The sequence below is a fragment of the Agrilus planipennis genome, unplaced genomic scaffold (assembly GCF_000699045.2).
Source record: "Agrilus planipennis isolate EAB-ADULT unplaced genomic scaffold, Apla_2.0 scaffold32, whole genome shotgun sequence".
Taxonomy (NCBI): Eukaryota; Metazoa; Arthropoda; class Insecta; order Coleoptera; family Buprestidae; genus Agrilus; species Agrilus planipennis.
This window is the reverse complement of record NW_020439506.1, coordinates 1,653,175-1,658,796: the sequence shown is the minus strand read 5'-3', so window position 1 is coordinate 1,658,796 and position 5,622 is coordinate 1,653,175.

Below are 5,622 nucleotides of genomic sequence, written 5' to 3'. Positions count from 1 at the left end.
CAGCTCCGACAGAACACAGACCAACTTTTACCTGCTGTCTTAACAGTGCATTTTAGAAAATACTACAAATGGCGCAGTAAACGCCATCTGTAGCACGATGCTACATTTTAGGATTACGTATGCTTCAACAATGTCCACTTGTGTGGATATCTACTTGCTGAAAATGAATCCCGGCGTAGCCAACCTCAACGTCATAAGCATTAGCTTAATCGAATAAAATAATTCGAAGTGGTCTGTATTTTGTCGAAACTGCCAGACCGCGGATCAGTAAATTTATTATGCAATAATATTATTAGTTTTCTTTTAAGAATTTTAAGGTATAAAATAGTTCATTTTATAATTTTTATTTACTTGTTGATTTTACTGTTCAAGGTTCGGTTGTTACTTTAAAGGAATCGACACTGAAAGTATTATCATATTTAATTGAAGCTTTTGTCCCTAACAGAACATTCGTTTTAAAATGTTTGCATTGTTACTACAAGTATGTAGATGGTATGGTACTTGAGCCTTCATGGGAATGTATTGTAGAAGGTGTATGACGCATTTTAGTACCTATCTATTTTGCGAAATCAGACTATATGTACGTAACTGAAGATGATGAGACCCTGCGCTACGCTTGATGTGGCAAAACTGGGTCTAAAAACTTTTGAAATATTATCCTACCGCATCTATCCGTGAACGTATCCTTCGCGGATCCGCGGCTTTCATTTACCTCAGCAGCCGCGTCGTCTTCTGCTTTAGAGGAGATAATAAATAAATCTACAATCGCGAACTATGCAATCCAACATGTAATACACATTCGGTGTGTTATGTGTATGTATATACATATGCACCATATTTTATACGAACAAGTTGCATCCCCAGCACGTAACAATCTCATTTATTAAACTGGAGTAAGTCTTAAACTTTAGATTTAAAATTCAAGGCTTTATTATTTCGTAAGATTGTGTAAAAGTACAGTCAAACTTTCCTAATTGGAACCTCGTAAATGCAATATTTCAGTTAGAGAAAATTCGGTTTAAGAAAAATTTCTGATTTACCGTCAAACTTTTTAATTTTTGCTTCGAGGACATGGCTTTTATGTACATATTATTAAGTTTACCTACTACTAAACCTTGCAATTTCAGTTCACGATGTCAGACAATAAAAGTACTTCGTTCGTGTTGTCTTTTCCTACCGTAATCATGTGTTCCTAATCGTTTTCTTTTTGCGGATTTTCATGTGATACTGGGTGGCTCATTGTCAGTAAATATTTATGATGGTAATAGTTCCACTTCAAAACTGGAACCATTAGTTATCGATGTGGCTGATTTTTTGTATTAAAATTAATAGAAATTCGAACTAAAGAGACAACATATAATGAAAAAGTCGTACTCGAATTTCAAGTTAAGGAAAAATTCAGTTAGAGATTCAGAGAAGTTAGAGTTAAAAAAAAGATTTCCCCCATATCAGTCGTTTCTAAATAAATGAGATTCTTTTCGTTTTTGTTTTATTTGAAAAAAACTTAAAACTTATTAAATAAATTGTAGCCACAAAGTAATTAGTTAGAATCTGCGCTTCGGACAAACGATAGTTTCGGGTGTTCTTAAAAAAATACGAAGCCCGATTTTTGTTAGATGACAAACAAACAGAAATATTTTGATTTTTTTCAGAGAACTGCTTGATTCAGAAAAATTAAGATGGGCAACCAATGTTGCTCGAACTAGGGTCATTTATTAGCTGCTATTAAGCAACCACTACCTTTTGCTTTGTTATAACAGTGCTCATATTGGGTGTACCATTTTAACCTAGTATATGGGACATTCTTTTATAAACCAGACAGATTTTCGATTTAGATTTGTTATAGGTGAATGATGAGGATACCGTGGATAGAGGTTAGAAATGAAGAGGTTTTAGAAAGAATAGGAGAATAGAAGACTCTATGGAAGTCAATAAGAAATAGGCGAGATAGATTAGTAGGACACTTTCTCAAGCATGAAGATCTAGTCAGAGACAAGTTAGAAGGGTAGAAGCAGACCCAGATTAGATTACTGTTCGCAAATAGTTAAGGATATGGGTTGTTCTAATTTTAGGGAAATGCAAAGATTAGCTCAGGATAGGAAAGGGTGGAGGTACGTGTCCAACCAGTCTTAGGACTGATGACCTTATGATGATGATTTTGGGAAATAGAAGTGATCGAAAATTTGCGAATTTGATGATTTTTGGCTTTTCAAAAATTCATAACTCCGGCTCTGTTTGAACTTAAAACTTTATTTTTATTTTAAAGCTAAGTTTAAATCGGTTTTAAATAATTGATCCTACCTCGTTTTAATATAGTATAATCATCATGTTAACAAGAGTCTGGCCATACGGCTACTAGCGGCCATGTTTATCCTTTAGTGAGACTGGCGCGCTTCTGCAATATATAAGAAATATAATAAGACATTTATTTAAAAGTTGCTTATTAAAGAATGACTACATAAATAGGAAAATAAACTTAACAAGTTACTCATGTAGCATGTGCGTGTTGATTTTTGCTACTTAAAGAAGACTTGTCATTTTTAATAGATTTCATTGAGGAAATAACATATTTAATCGAAATCTCACAATGTTGTTACAATTCAATGTCAATAATCTATTAAAGGTTGTTCTGAGTATTCGTCCCATTTGGGTAAAGTTCCCATAAAATAGTCACTAGTTTAGGAAACAATTCTTTACTTCAGTTGGTACTTCCCATTGGATTAACAAAAAGTCTTACAGTGACTTTTGAATCTGAAGTAGTTGTTGAATTGATGATTTTCTTAACTTAACTGTGTTCAATGCTAGATAATATACCTATTATTGATTTTATTGGTAATGCCAAAGTCTAATAAAGATTCTCAATCATATTCGAAATAATTGGACGAGAAAACGTTTTTGCAAGAATCTTTTAGTTAACAAAAATACAAATTTCTTCTGTTAAAAAACTTTTATATATAGAGCATTGTTTGGGTTGATAAGTGAATACAATTTTGTATAGATTTCCAAATAGTTTTGTTACCACATGTTGCAAATTTACAAATATACCCAAAAAGTCAAACCCACCTTTATGTTTATCCGATTTTAATTTATTTAAAGTCTATTTAGGGTTCCCTGGCGTGATTAAAATTAACTACTTACTGACAATATCAACAAACCACACCAGTGAAGCAGTTGTCAATAATGAGTGTGAATAATGAAACTATTTTGCAAACAAGTTGTCTATTGTTTTAATAGAATGATCAATTATTGTATGCACGTGTCAGATGTGCTGAGGTACAGCAAAAAATAATAATTGTCAACAAAATATGGTATAAATATTTGAAGCGAGAGTTTTTAGTCACTTAGACAAATGTATTGGTCTTTAATACATCTCAGTTTTTAAGTCATCAATTTTGTTTAAATAAAGTTTTTTAGAAACAGATTTTAACTTTAAACAAAAATAACTAAGACCTAGGACAAACATGGCCGTCGTATGCTCGCACCAATTACAGCGATGACCGCCTATTAACTCTTGTTATTATGTGACTCTAGAAGTACCTATTCGAATTAAAAAAGTTCAACTGTAGGCATTCATTCAGAAGTAAAATTTCAGCTATCAGACGAGAGTGAAGAGGTTTTAAGAACAGGCAAATCAAGGAAAAGATCTCGTAGTAAAAGCTTGCATTTAAATACTTTTTGAGAAAAGCATTTTACATTTTATTTAAAATATTTTTCCAAACGTATTTTCTATTAGTAAAATGCAAAATACCTTTTTGCCGTTAAAAGTTTTGCTAATATCACCGATCAAACACTATATAAAATGATGAATGAAAGTTGCTCACATTGGCCATTGAAGGTATTAGAAGCTTAGAAATGGGGCAAAGAGACATTCCATAAATGCCTTCTAATTCTTTAACTGAAGGGAGCCCAAAAAATTATAAACTTGGAAAAGAATAATCTAAAATATAGGATCGATATTGTTTGCCGAGTTGAATGTCATGGTCCATGGAATTTTAAAGTTCTAAATTGATATCAGCACCTGCCAATTCACCACTTATAGTACCTTTAGCAAGAATTTCTATGAATTACGACGATACAGCCCACAAAACAATATCGAATTGATATACGCCAGCTGTATAAAACTAAAAACTACAAGAAATTGTGGTGTGCTAATAAATGCTTATTATCCAAAATCCTTAGAAAATGATTCGAAGAACGTCACTTATTAGATGAACCCAAAGCTATAGAAACTATAGATTCCGTTTCTTTCTTATTACAATGTGTAAAAGATCAGAAACAAAAAGGGGTTGTAAATATTATGATATAAAATGATTAATGGTGATTGTACATCAATAAAATTATTTGCAATCCTATTTTGGCTCTGATATTTCACGCTAAGCAAACTATTTGAGCATCAGTGTCTTTTTTCCAATTAAAACGGGTGACAAAGGTAAATAAGGAAGCATATAGCAGAGTTATTTGTTGCTGAACTGAAGAAACTATAACATAAAGATAGAAAAACTGTATCTCAATCACTTCAAGCAGAAAATATGAATGATACTGCAAGGTTTTCTTAAAANGCAAATACGTATTTTGCATTTAGCATTTAAAATACAAAAGGGAAATCTATTTTGTATTTTACATTTGAAATAGCAAATCAAAAATGTGCCTTTTGTATTTAAATACTTTTAAAAAACCGTTTTGCTCATCTCTAGTTGTAGCTACCATTATCATTATCTAATATAACCATTAAAAATTGGAAAAAAAGTCATGCTTCCCTTCTTTGTTACGGTTTTTCTAGAAAAAGAAATCTAAGCATACTAATAAAATGTTTTTTGAATCTAATTTTAATAAGAATGTAGGGTAATAAAAATATAAGTGGTAAACCTATTGAGATTTCGGATCCAGACTCCTTCTTCATTATCAGAAAATTCAAAATTCCATATTTATTTACAGTCAATATTTGATAAAATCTTTGGAATTTGAATTTTACGCATACAATTCAATTCCTATTTGAAATATATTACAAATGTTTGAGATGAAGATAAATGGTTTATTTAATCGTATCAAACTTTTGAAGAGTGATTTCCATATGTATGTATTATGTAAGCTGCGAAATTTTACATCGACGTTTTAAAATACAATATTAAAAATTGACTGCTTAGGCCCATCATTTAACTTTAATGTTGATAAAATACTCAAACTACGTTTTTCAATGTTTCTTCCAAGAATTAATCATAAATGTGTAAAATGCAATTTTTGACGTGACAACGTCTCATAATTCGATGGAGCTGGTTGCACGCACGTAAAAACATGACTCATGCGGCGTTACCTCGCTCTGAGGCGTTCCATTTAAGGCTTGAAGTGCAAGCGAGAACGCGGAACGAGCGACAAAGAGGCACAATCGGCTTCCGCGTTCGGCAGCGTTCGACATCTGTCTCTCTCCTACTTGAGTGAGCGATGCGTCCGCGTAGACAGCTGCTATACAATAATACATTTCCATTTACCTCCTTCTCTATATCCATACAAAATATCTATCAAACAAATAAAATTAAAATTTTCTTTTGAAAAATGAAACAATTCCATCAGTATTTTCTTATGACGTTGTCACGTTCAACTATCGTCAGTAAACCGACTTTACAG